This window comes from Pleurodeles waltl, chromosome 10, assembly GCF_031143425.1.
Source record: "Pleurodeles waltl isolate 20211129_DDA chromosome 10, aPleWal1.hap1.20221129, whole genome shotgun sequence".
NCBI lineage: Eukaryota > Metazoa > Chordata > Amphibia > Caudata > Salamandridae > Pleurodeles > Pleurodeles waltl.
In genome coordinates this window covers 167,534,874-167,549,177 of record NC_090449.1, presented here as the reverse complement: position 1 = coordinate 167,549,177, position 14,304 = coordinate 167,534,874, and the positions used below count along the sequence as shown (strand labels likewise).

At 44.1% G+C, this 14,304-nt stretch overlaps 1 protein-coding gene across 4 annotated transcripts in view; it reads left to right on the top strand.

Annotated features, from left to right (window-relative positions):
- The window catches only part of CACNA1H (calcium voltage-gated channel subunit alpha1 H), a 731,062-nt gene that overhangs the window by 387,518 nt on the left and 329,240 nt on the right, over positions 1-14,304 (top strand). The window lies entirely within an intron of this gene.

The following is a 14,304-nucleotide window of genomic DNA, read 5'->3' as shown; positions in this document are numbered from 1 at the left end:
TAGCACATAGGATCTCATTTCTTAACCAAGCGCTATTTGTGCAGCATACACAGCAGCACACATAGCTTACATTGTGAGCTTGTGGTGAAGCATAGGCTGCAGAGCAGGTCCAGGGCTTTGCTTGCATTAGTTTTACTGACCTGAAAATGCAATAAGTGCCTTTTCCCATGAGCACTGGCACATACGACTTCCCTTAGAATCCTGGCTATATTTTCTTTATTTATTTAAAGAACACAACAGTGAGGGGTTGGGGTGCCAATGGGTGTGGAAGCAGTGGCCAACAGTCAAAGCCCGAGTGGGCTGTAGCCAAGGAGGGCCTAATGGGTAGAAGAGCAATAAAGGATTTTGGAGAGCTTGGGGTTTAAATAAAGAAAAGGACTGACGGGGTGGGAGAAGCAATTTTTAATTAGTAAATTTGCAAATAAACAGACCAACATGCACAAAAGCCTATGTCTGCTCCTCAGTGTTTTATGAACCAATTTACAGCACGTTTGTGGAAGCAATGTGCTTATGCTTTTATGACAAAATTAATTTTCATGAAAGCATTCCAGATGCAGCTGAGGAGCACATTAAAAAAAAAACTAAAAGGCAAATGGCAAACAATGGGGCTCCCTACAGATACCGAGAGCTTCACCGGGAGGCGTTAAACTGGGGCCCGCTTAATGCGTTTCTTGCTGCACTGTTAAAATCTGCTTCCCCAAGATGGGCTAGGACCGTGAGGAGTCACTCAGCGTCTTCATTGGGCACAAAAAAGAAGGGATACAGAAACACAAAAATGCTGACTTTGAATTTACAAGCTCCTTTCATGTGGGAGGCCGAACAGGCAATCATTTCTGAAGGGCATTGTCAAAATAGTAAACAACCAACAGGAGGGAGGAGAGAGGGATGCTGGTGGTACTATCAAAGCAGGACACAGGGTGTCTTGGGATGGCAGGGGGTGGGAAAGCAAGCAGAAACAGCTGGGATCAGGCCGGGAGCGGCACAACTGACGGAGCAGCAACAGCAGTGGTGAATTAGGGACCGCAGAGGCATGCAGAAAGTTAACAAACAACATGAACACGCCTCATGAAAGAAGCATAATCTTAAAAGGCTTGGGCCCCTGCAAAACATGAACCCTTGCTGAAGGTATTCAGCAAATATATTACAAATCCTCATTAACCAGAATGTAAATGGTCTTTTAAAGACCTGTAAAATACTCTGATGAGGCTGAGATAAAATGCCATCCTGCCCACAGAACCCACAGCAACTCAAGGACTGTGTGTGTCCTTGTAGGAAAGTACAATCTTGCCTGTCATGTTACCCCCATATTTCACTGTATATATGTTGTTTTAGTCTATGTGTCACTGGGACCCTGCCAGGCAGGGCCCCAGTGCTCATAAGTATGTGCCCTGTATGTGTTCCCTGTGTGATGCCTAACTGTCTCACTGAGGCTCTGCTAACCAGAACCTCAGTGGTTATGCTCTTCAAATTTGTCACTAACAGGCTAGTGACTAAATTTACCAATTCACATTGGCATACTGGTACACCCATATAATTCCCTAGTATATGGTACTGAGGTACCCAGGGTATTGGGGTTCCAGGAGATCCCTATGGGCTGCAGCATTTCTTTTGCCACCCATAGGGAGCTCTTACAATTCTTACACAGGCCTGCCATTGCAGCCTGCGTGAAATAACGTCCACGTTATTTCACAGCCATTTACCACTGCACTTAAGTAACTTATAAGTCACCTATATGTCTAACCTTCACCTGGTGAAGGTTGGTTGCAAAGTTACTTAGTGTGTGGGCACCCTGGCACTAGCCAAGGTGCCCCCACATCATTCAGGGCAAATTCCCCGGACTTTGTGAGTGCGGGGACACCATTACACGCGTACACTGTACATAGGTCACTACCTACGTATAGCATCACAATGGTAACTCCGAACATGGCCATGTAACATGTCTAAGATCATGGAATTGTCACCCCAATACCATTCTGGTATTGGGAGGACAATTCCATGATCCCCCGGGTCTCTAGCACAGTACCCGGGTACTGCCAAACTGCCTTTCCGGGGTCTCCACTGTAGCTGCTGCTGCTGCCAACCCCTCAGACAGGTTTCTGCCCTCCTGGGGTCCAGGCAGCCCTGGCCCAGGAAGGCAGAACAAAGGATTTCCTCTGAGAGAGGGTGTTACACCCTCTCCCTTTGGAAATAGGTGTGAAGGCTAGGGAGGAGTAGCCTCCCCCAGCCTCTGGAAATGCTTTGATGGGCACAGATGGTGCCCATCTCTGCATAAGCCAGTCTACACCGGTTCAGGGATCCCCCAGCCCTGCTCTGGTTCGAAACTGGGCAAAGGAAAGGGGAGTGACCACTCCCCTGGCCTGCACCTCCCAGAGGAGGTGCCCAGAGCTCCTCCAGTGTGTCCCAGACCTCTGCCATCTTGTAAACAGAGGTATTGGGGGCACAATGGACTGCTCTGAGTGGCCAGTGCCATCAGGTGACGTCAGAGGCTCCTTCTGATAGGCTCTTACCTCTCTTGGTAGCCAATCCTCCTTCCTTGGTTGCCAAACCTCCTTTTCTGGCTATTTAGGGTCTCTGCTTTGAGGAATTCTTTAGATAACGATTGCAAGAGCTCATCAGAGTTCCTCTGCATCTCCCTCTTCACCTTCTACCAAAGGATTGACCGCTGACTGCTCAGGACGCCTGCAAAACCGCAACAAAGTAGCAAGACGACTACTAGCAACCTTGTATCGCCTCATCCTGCCGGCTTTCTCGACTGTTTCCAGGTGTTGCATGCTCTGGGGGTAGCCTGCCTTCACCCTGCACCAGAAGCTCCAAAGAAATCTCCCGTGGGTCAACGGAATCTTCCCCCTGCTAACGCAGCCACCAAAAGACTGCAACACTGGTCCTCTGGGTCCCCTCTCATCCTGATGAGCGTGGTCCCTTGAACTCAGCAACTCTGTCCAAGTGAATCCTGCAATCCAGTGACTCTTCAGTTCAAGTTTGGTGGAGGTAAGTCCTTGCCACCCCACGCTAGACTGCATTGCTGGGTACCGCATGATTTGCAGCTGCTCCTGCTCCTGTGCACTCTTCCAGGATTTCCTTTGTGCACAGCCAAGCCTTGGTCCCCGACACTTCGTCCTGCACTGCACAACCTTCTGAGTTGTCCTCCGGCGTCTTGGGACTCCCTTTAGTGACTTCGCATGGACTCCATTTCACTTTCATTCCAAGTGTCTGTTCAGGTACTTCTGCAGGTGCTGCCTGCTTCTGTGAGGGCTTTCTGAGTTGGTGGGTGCCCCCTCTGTCTCCTCCTCCAAGTGACGACATCCTGGTCTCTCCTGTGCCACAGCAGCACCCAAAAACCTCTACCATGACCCTTGCAGCTAGCAAGGCTTGTTTGCAGTCTTTCTGCGTGAGAACACCACTGTACGCTTCATCACGACGTGAGACATCTGTCCTCCCAAGGAGAAGTTCCTAGCTTTCTTCTTTCTTGCAGAACTCCAAGCTTCTTCCATCCAGTGGCAGCTTCCTTGCACCCTCAGCTTGCATTTCCTGGGCTCCTGCCCACTCTCGACACTGTTGCGACTATTGGACTTGGTCCCCTTGTCTTACAGGTACTCAGGTCTGGAAATACACTGTTGTTGCATTGCTGGTGTTTGTTCTTCCTGCAGAATCCCCCTATCACAACTTCTGTGCTCTCTGGGGGTAGTAGGTGCACTTTACACCTACCTTTCAGGGTCTTGGGGTGGGCTATTTTTCTAACCCTCACTGTTTTCTTACAGTCCCAGCGACCCTCTACAAGCTCACATAGGTTTGGGGTCCATTTGTGGTTCGCATTACACTTTTGGAGTATATGGTTTGTGTTGCCCCTATACCTATGTGCTCCTATTTCAATGTATTGTAATTCTACACTGTTTGCATTACTTTTCTTGCTATTACTTACCTAATTTTGGTTTGTGTACATATATTTTGTGTATATAACTTATCCTCATACTGAGGGTACTTACTGAAATACTTTTGGCATATTGTCATAAAAATAAAGTACCTTTATTTTTAGTACTTCTGTGTATTGTGTTTTCTTATGATATTGTGCATATGGCACCAGTGGTATAGTAGGAGCTTTAAATGTCTCCTAGTTCAGCTTAAGCTGCTTTGCCATAGCTACCTTCTATCAGCCTAGCTGCTAGAAACACCTCTTCTACACTAATAAGGGATAACTGGACCTGGCACAAGGTGTAAGTACCTCTGGTACCCACTACAAGCCAGGCCAGCCTCCTACAGTCCTGGAAACAGCATTGGAACGGGCTGAGACTGACGCATGCATACCATTGACAAATGGGGACAAAGGATGTGAGAGTGAGAATGGAGCAAGCAGATGAGAAGGCTATAGGCAGGCTGAAAAAGGGACTATATAAAGGGAGCTCAAGGCCTCCAAACAATGTCAACTGTCAATCAGTCAGTCAGACCGTGCGATGAATAGAAGCTCTGCAAGACTTTTACCTGTGACCAGGGCAGGAGGCTGAGGCATGCCAGTTTCCCAGCTTGATGAGGGGACATCACCTGGGGAATCCAAAATTGCCTGCGCCTGGAGCCTGGAGCATCAGTGCCTGCCTGCTTTCCAAGATCAGTGTGCCCTGTGAGGGAGAGGAGAGTGCTGGAGGGAGTGAGGTCCATTAGGAGACCATGGCGACTGGATCTCTGAAGCAAGGTGTGAGGAGAATGGCTTTTGCACTGATCGAGTCATAGCCCTTGTGCAGAAGGAAGTCAGCAACCCTGCATGTCGGTTGGGTCACTGTAAAGAAGACTGCAAAGCCAGTCAGGCCATTGCCCATGTGTGCTGTGAAGTCAGTAACCCTGTGTGTGAGGTAAGGCCATGCAAAAAGGAAAGGACCATGGTCTGATTGAGACACCGTGTAGAGGATGAAACCACTGTGGTGAACCATGCGGGACCAGCCCCAACTGAGGACCAGCACCAGGAGTGTTAAGTTCCTCCTGCCACTTGTAGGAGGATCCAAGGAAACTTACCAGCATCGGCGAAGTGTTGAGAACCCTCCAGCTGCTGCATTTTCAGAACCACTTGTGAGAAAACTCGAGGGCACCCGGCCTATGCACCTGCAGGGTACTGTGTGAACAACTCCCCAGAGTCAGCTGCTGCAGCTTCAGCACTCATGATGGGGGTGCGCTGGGCGACTGCGGTTGTGCAGGTTCTGCTGGTGCGAGTAAGAATGATTTAAGGGCCACACAGCCATAGGTGAACTTGCCTGCCATATAGTGCTTTGGCACTGAATCACTTTTGGCTTATTCAGATTTGAAGTTGGACCCCTAAGACTCGTCTACAAGTGGACCTTAACCTTAGTATTACATAGTGAATGGGGAATGCTAGCAAGAGGGGAGTGGGACTCTGGAGCCTGTCTGTTAAACAAACTGAAGCCCTGACCTCAAGGGACTATGTATATGGTTTGTGAATGCTGATTTTTACTTTGTGCTAGTTTATAAATACTCCTTAGTATTTGACTAGATAATCATTTATTGCTGCTACTGAGCATATTTTCAGTTGTGAGCCTGTGTTCTCCCCTCTGAGTCTACCTACCCTTCGAGAACTCTCAAAGTCCTCCACCTGCACTACCACTAAACGTCAAGTGCTGATGGGGTACTTAGCCCAGTTTCTCAGGATTCATAGTAGGCAGGACCGTGGGCCAACAGAATCAAAAAGCCTCAACCCCTAAGGTTGGGCCAGTAGCTACTATATGCCCTGTGGCCCCTTGAATAGTTCTGACAAGACTGCCGCATTGACGATGGTGGCACTGCTCCACTGATTCTTTTAGATCCCAGCGCAGCCTTTGACATAATGAATCACACACTCTTCTTCAAAGATTGGAGGATATGGGTGTGCAGGACACAACCCTGTCTTGGCTGGGCTCTTTCCTACAAGATAGGGGTTTCCAGGTTCACACTCATCAACACCAACCAAAGTTAAACACGCTACCTTCTGGTGTCCCTCAGGGATCCACACATAGTCCAGCCATTTTCAACCTTTACCTAAGGCCATTTGCAGATACTGTTAATAACTGCGATCTTACTTTTTTTTCACATGCTGGCGACACTCAGATCATTGTCTCATTGTCCCAGGAGAATCGCAGTGAAGATGCCCTGAACAGATATCTTATACAAGTTTCTTCCTGGATCAATGCTAATTCCCTCAAACTAAAAGACAGAGATCTTGCTTCTAGGCAACTCTCCTTACCTATGGTGCCCTCATCTGTGGCCTGAGGCTATGGGCACTGTTCCTAGTCCTTAATCCATGTTTAAGAATTTAGGGGTCTGGCTTGATGGAAGGTTGTCCTTTAGTCATCAAATTACCAAGGTGGCCTCTACCTGCTTTGGTATTTTATGAGGCTCAGGAAAATTCTGTGTTGTCTTGCAGTCTCTGCCCAAAAAAACATTATCCAGGGCCAGGGTTATTTCTAGTTTGGACTACGGAAACCTTCTTTATGTAGGTGTTTCTAAGGATCTGCACAAGCCACTTCAGATTGTGTACAACGTTGCTGCAAGACTCTTTCTTCACTCCCCCAAGTTCTCCTCCACTGCCAGTGTGCTCCAGGAACTCCACTGTCTGCCAACTGAATGTGGTGTTCAAATCAAAGTTTTATGCTATGTGCACAAGTGGCTATCTAACTCCAGTCCATATATCTCAAACAGCTTGTGTTACCATATTTGCTCAGCCGTTCTCTGCACTCAAGCAATCTTGATTTTGCAGTAGTCCCCAGAGTTAGGAAATCACGTTGAGGAGATTGAGCCTTTTTCTTCCTAGGGCCGAACCTGAGGAATTCCTTAACCCCTGCTCTGAGAGCATGTCGCTTTCTTTAGGTCTTCCATAGGGAATTAAAAACCTGGTTGCTTTAATTCTGTTGTTGGAAAGATCTGCTCAATGGTGCATAGTTATTTGTTGTGGCTTAGCGCTGGAAAGGTATTTTCTGGGTAGCCGTGCGCTATTAAAGTCTTATAAATAAAAAAATAACCAAGATGAAAAATTATTCGGAGAAGAGTTATGTCATCAGATGTGTCCGAAAGGATAGGAAAGGATATGAGGTTATTCTTTAGTTATTTCAGTGACTGAAACTGGATCTAATAATAGCAGAATTTGGTTAAGCTGTTTTGGAGATGATCATTCCCACTTACTCGGGGATCTTGAGACAAGAGTCCTAAATTTTAGAAGGCAGGTGAAAGGTGGGAACTGACAACAGAAAAGGATGACTTATGAGGCAGTCATAGTAGATATCACAAAAAAGCACTGAGGTTTGTGATATAAGAGACAGTAAGCACATTAAGCTTTCACTGGTTTCACTTCAACTTACACATATTTAAAAAAAATATTAAATTCAACTATTCTATTCAAATTATTTCTCTAACAAAATGATGATTGTTATTGCAGATTACTGATTCTCAGATATTTACACAAAACAATACCATTTCATCAAATTGAGAATATACATTATTCAAAATGTTTGTTGAACTTATAGTGTTACACCTGTTCTCTCCTCCAATCACATCTGCTCAACTACTAGCATATAACCACCATCCATACCTTACACGCATATAAAAAAAAATCAAAAGCAAAGCATTGCTTGAGGGCTCGTAATCCTTGTAGTAATGGGCACTATACAAATGTTTCTAATAAGAGGGCTTTATATCCCTCTTCTGATGGCTATACTAAATTAAAATATGCAGTACAGAACTTGTTATCTCAAATAGAGTAGGTCATCTTCATTGGGTTCTATGCTTAATGGTTGCATTTTAACCATCCGTGACATGTAAGCATTTTAAGCTAAAAGGTTAGTTTCCTTTAGGTCCGTAAATAATTGTAATTAAGAAGGCTTTTAGCCCATGTTTTGTCTGGTAGAGCTGACGACCAAAACTGTTGGTGATTCTAGGGAGGCACTGTTGCTCCTCCCTTTAAAATTACTGTTGAAGGGACTACCACAGGTTCGGAATCATTTCACATCAGCTATTTCAAGCCAATAAATTTGCAAAGGATGCAAAAACTAGTTGCTTGTCTTTAAATGAGGCCATTGTGAAACTTGATTTGCAATGAAATCTGTTATTGGCTCTTAGAACTTTTCCACTTTTTCTGGGAAGACTAATGTGCATTTTTAGGACATTATTATTTTCTGTCACATTTAGCAATGGCAGTCATTATTGAGTTCCACGTATGTCCTTTGAATAGACACAGGAATAATTTTTAAACCTATATAGCACACTGGACATTTTTTTTTAACATTAATACCCACTCAAAGCCTTTTTCTTATGCTCGATGGAATTACATAGAATGAGAGTTACTGGCACCACTGGAATTACAAGTTTTCAAGATTATTTTGGGACGTCAAGCTCTTCAAAAAAATAACTTTATCGCATTAACGGCTTGGTCTGAGAATTTGATCTTTCAGTTTAGGTTTCACTTCTCCCACATCAATCACAGAACAGTTCTTTCTTCTGGCCTGAGCTGTTTAATCCCTCCAACACACTCCCTTCACAAAGGCGTTTAAAAACGTTTGTATGCCCAGCGGCACGTGTTAGTAAAACTGTTTTGCATTTGTTGTTCCACAGATATACATTTGGGAAAATAGTTATTATAAATGCGTTTCTTGTCACACCGCAGACAGGTGAAGCTATTCTTTGGAACATGAGAGGATTACAGGTTTAATCAAAAAGAAAAAGAGTTAAAAGCAGCAAAAATCTTCAGGTGAACTTCCAGAGAAGAACAAGGATTTACCAGCGGAATTTGGTGCAGTATTCCTATTTCTCCTGGGAATCCCTCTTTTTTCTGTGGAACGTTACCACTGCTCTCTGTAACACCACACGGTTGAAGTTACTGGGTGAAATTCCTGGCCACTCCTTATGAAGGTCTAAGTGGCAACACCCAATTCTCCATAAAGCGTACACAATGTAACACAATACTGGTCTGCTTTCGCTGTTGTGGTCCATTTCTAAGATTCTGCTGCGTGCAAGCTGGGCTGTGAAGTTCGAACAGGGGAGTCAATTGCAGAAAATCATTAGAAGTCATATTAGATGTGTAGGTGACGCTGTCTTATTCCACGAGCTGTGAGTGTATGATTTTACTTTCGGAGGGATGTGGTTAGTGGGCTTTACCGCTTCCTTACACATGTAACACCCAAAGCACATGATCACATGCTATGCTAAGTGCTAGGAAGCTCATTTCAATTTGGTGAACACTTCCAGCTAATCAAATCAAACGCCATGACCCATCATGATGTACACAATCAAGTCATGCATACTGATTCTCAAAGGACCAACATTTACACTGTTAATAATACAGTGGGAATGGCAGATGTGCACTATACAAATGTATTTTAAACGAAATAGCTTTATATCCCTCTTCTGATGACTATACTAGTGCTAGAGGCCGTTTCTTTCAGTGCTAAACCGAAGCAGCAGACAGTGACCTGTAACAAAGGTGGCCTTTATAGCTCCAGGCACAAGGGCTCAACTGCTATAAAAACATGGAATGTTGAGAGCGGCACTGAAGACAGTGAAGGGACTCATGGCTAATAATGGCTGGAATACACTTCTGATCCAGCATTCCAATGTTTGTCTTTCTGTTTCTCCCTCTTTAATTTGAAACTTTCTAGCCCCAGTGGGTGGAATGTTCCAATAACATTATAGACCTTCTCCCTCAGGCTATACCAGTTGTTAAAGGCCCTCTCCCTCGCTATAGGCCCTTGTCTTCAGCTCCGGCCTACAACTCACGTTCTGGGCCTATAACAACCAGTATAGCCCTCAGCATCGAGTCATAAGGCTATAGAAAAACATACCCACCCACGGAGAGCAGAAAGTTCTGAATTAAACAGCGAGCAACACAAAGACCAATATTAGAATGTTGGATCAGAAGACCTGTAGTCATTATTGGCCCTCTGCACTCTATTGTCTGCAATGAAGATGCCCTCTGCCACTTAAATGTCCTCAATTGAACTCTCAGTATTCCAAAGTTCAAAACATAACTTTATAACATTAATGGCTTGGTCTGAGAATTTGATCTTTCAGTTTAGGTTTCACTTCTCCCATATCAATCACAGACAAGTTCTTTCTTCTGGCCTGAGCTGTTTAATCCCTCCAACACACTCCCTTCACAAAGGGTTTTAAAAACGTTTGTATGCCCAGCGGCACGTATTAGTAAAACTGTTTTGCATTTGTTGTTCCACAGATATACATTTGGGAAAATAGTTATTATAAATGCGTTTCTTGTCACACTGCAGACAGGTGAAGCTATTCTTTGGAACATGAGAGGATTACACGGTTTAATCAAAAAGAAAAAGGGTTATCAACTGTCTTAAATTAAACTGTTATCATTTCACTTCAAGAGACACTTTTAATTAAAGGAGAGAGGAGCTCAGGTTCCTTCAGGGGTGACCAGCATTATTTCCTTTTAATTTTGTAGAAAATGTTGCTACGCATAAAATATGCTTGGTGTTGCGTTTTGAAATGTTGTTGTGTTGTTTATTTGCTAGTGCTTGTTTGCACAAAGCGCTAATCTAATTAGTATGGTTTGCCTACTGCAGACAGATGCAGTAGTACACAGTATTGTAGGAACACAAAGCAGAAAAATTCATTTCAGCTCACACATTATATAATGCCCAAACTTCAGTGATATATTTCCGTAAAATTCTATGTCAATTACGGTATCAGTATTCCTTTCGGATAAGGTGTCAACTGAAACAATTGAGTCAATTTTCAGGAAGATTCATAGTTTCTGGTTTTTAACGTATTTGAAAATCTTGCCATTGAAAGAAATAGTTAGCAAATGTTTTTTGTCAATTGCATTGCATTGTAACATTTATGTAGTGCTTTCTACTCTCATATGGGATGCTGAGCACTTTATCACAGATAGCATGCTGCACCATATATAGGGCCTCATTATGACCCATGCAGCCTAATGACTAGTAGGGTTGCAGTGGCGGTCGGATCGCCACCAATGCGGTGGTCCGACCATCAAATTATGACCGCAGCGTCGAACCACTAGCAGCGCCAGTGATGCACCACTGTATTCCAAATATTCTCAGTGATCTTATGGCTCCGCTTCAAAAATCTGTGTTCGCCCTCATGGTCACAAATTTGAATCATGGTGGGACAACTGATCCTTTCACCTTTTCGTGGTTAATAAAATACCATAGCATTAAGTGATCATGAATGTGTATCAATTAGCATTCATCTGATCCATGGGGTAAACATATGTTGTACTAATGCACATGTTATGTTATGTAATCTATGCAGTATACTCAATGTTCCAAAAGGGGAATGCACAATTCAGGAGGATGTGTTTTAAGATTCTTGGGGAACAGTTGTTTGTACTTTCTCAAGGAAAGGACAGTGTATGTGCATGTAGAATACTGGGGAAAGTGAGACTGACACAACACATAAACCAATTATTTAAATGAAGGATTACTTAATGGTATCCCACAATTCTTTGTCATCCTTCCCTGAATCTAGGTGTGTCTACTACTCCCTATGTGTTCTCATATGGAATTAGAGCTAGAGGGTTTAGGATAAGCCTTCATGTGCTGTTTTTATAGTATCTTACCTATGATTCTGACACCATAGCTGAGCCAGAGTCACACCCCTAGCACACTGATGCACTAGTGATTTTAAAGGGCTTGAGTGGATGGGTGATGCATCACTCACTCGGTAAGACAGCAACAGACACCTTCATAGTTCTACTTCAGGCCTCAAGCTTCGAGTAACAAAGGGTGGGGAAACAGGTTTGAAATCAGAATTGCTAGCAAATTTGAACTGGGGCTGGACTTTTCGTTTGAGATCTCTGGCTTCAAAAGTATGATAATATTGATCCTGAGAAAATTGGGCAATTGAACTAGATTAGGTTTTGGGCAATGTGTGTAGTCAAGATGTAAAACTTTATGATGACATTATTTATGGTGCATGAATTAAACCGGGGACCCATCCGATTTTCCACCTAGATCTTATGTGTTGAAATGGTGCAGGGTGGCTCGTGCATACCTCTATGAGCATGGCTATGTACTATGTGAAATCAGAGTATCAGTAGGGTAAAGCAGCAGGGAGGCCATGTAGTATGTGGCCTTGATGTGTCATTCCAGCTTATCTCATTATTAGTATTTTTGACCTCTAACTGTGCCTACTTTTCTCTATCCTTCAGTCCCATTCTTGGAAGTGGCTGTCGTATATTTGTCTGAGAGCAGTGGTCAAGTCCTGTTGTCAAGACAGTCTCTGATGAGAAGGAACTGCAGTGAATAAGGCAGAAGAATGCAGATGACTGCAAATCATGTGAATAGATTGGCTGTTGGCAAGCTAGGGTGGTAGCCACCAAGAACCATAGACAAGTGTTAATCATTATAACTATCATGGGTTAATCATTATGACTATCTGCATAAACAGATTAAGAATCTTCTTATCCTGGAGATATTCAACATGTCACCCAAATTTGGAAGACTGAAATTTACTTGGAGAGAAGCGATTGGGCATCTGAGCAATGGGCTGCGCTCTTCTAGGGACCCAATGGTAAATAGTCTTCTCCCCCCTTCTTTACTTCAAAGCTGCCTTACCTCTCTCCTCTCACGTCCCTTGGCCTTGCTGGAGCTCATTGCGCATTTTGTGGGTTTCACACTAACTAAAAGAATGTGTGTGTGTGATGGCCATATTATGCTCTAGACTCACAGCAGGGCAAAAATGAGTCTTGTTCTCGGCAAGCCTCGCCTGCAGTAATTAATTTGTAAAATATTAAGTGCCAGGGCACTCTTTGGGAGGCCAGAGACTGCATCACCTATTGCCCCTGCCAGCATTACCAATGAGAGTACCAGCACAAGTACTAGCCAGCGCACACCTACCAGTGTGACAATTCAGACTATTCCAGTCCATCCAAAGCTATATAATGGCATTAGCAGCAGATATTACCCATGTTTAATGTACAATGACTTTTTAAACACTATTGTTGTGCTCATCTCGAAATTAGACAGAGAGTGCCACCATGTGGGGGACTTCCATAAGAGCAGTGCTGATAGTTAAATGCCAATTCCAAACACTGTAAACCACTGGCTCAAATTAAGCACTGCTAGTTGAAATAGCTTGATTATAGGTGCTGTCCACCCCATGATCCTTCAAAGGCTTACACACTGAATCTGTAGAACCACAGGTGTAGAGAAGTGGACCATGGTGTTCTGTCTCATTAGCCAACTGTAAATTACTCACTTGCATTCTAGTTCATAAACTGCGGAGAAGTAAAGAAAGGACATCTTTTTCACTGGGATCAGATCCACTGACAGGGTGTGCTCACTGGTAAGCTGGAATCTGCATATTAACCACAAATGAGATACTAAGGAGCAGATTCAAGAGCCCCTAGTGCAACCTTAGCACCGCCATTAAGTCATTTTTTTACGCTAAGGCGGCACTAAAGTGGCATTTTCCCCACTCCATTTTACAAAGTGGTGCGTGCATGCACTCCACCACTTTGTAAACCCTTGCGCCACATTATGCCTGTGCCAGGCATAATTTATTCAAGGGGAAGTTCCCCCATTATGGGGGGGCTGAAAAAATGGCGCAAGGAAATCTGTTACATTTTTTGGGCACTTTTAACACCTGTTCAGAGCAGGTGTTAAAAGGGGCATACCATTATTCATAATGGTCCCCTATGTACCCTGCAGAAGTAATGCCAACATTTTTGCACTATTCCTGCAGAGTACATCAACAGTGTAAAAAAAATGACACTATTGCCACGTACGCGGTGCCATGGTGCGCCGTCTTTTAAAAACGGCACACACATGGTGGTGGTAGAGGGGTGCTAAGGGGCACAAGGAAAGTGGCACTGCACTAGGTGCAGCACCACGTTTCTTAAATCTGCCTCTAAGTCTAAATGGACTCTAAAAATTGTGTAAGTCGCTTGTTGAAAGGTGTAGAGGTTCCATTCAAATCAGTTACTAAATACGTTTTTTAAGTCACATTTCTATTTATAATAATGAATGCCCTGACTTTCTTCAAATTGAAGTTGTTTTTTTAAAAAATAATATTTTGCCCCATCCTAACACTCACATCATATTATGTCGGATTCCCTCTCATCAAGGTCCCCCCGGGCTAATGTCTCCCACATCTCCTGCGACGGTCTCCAAGGTTCATCCCCCTTGTACTTTGTGAGAGCCTGCACCTCGTCCCCGGTCCATCATATGCCATCCCTTAATGTCCGTAGTTGTTTTCAAGTCCTTCAAGGACAGGATGTCCTGTAGCTTGAAACTAGCCTCGTTTAGTGGGCCAATAGCGGAAAACTTGACATGGCCAAAGTGTCACTTATCT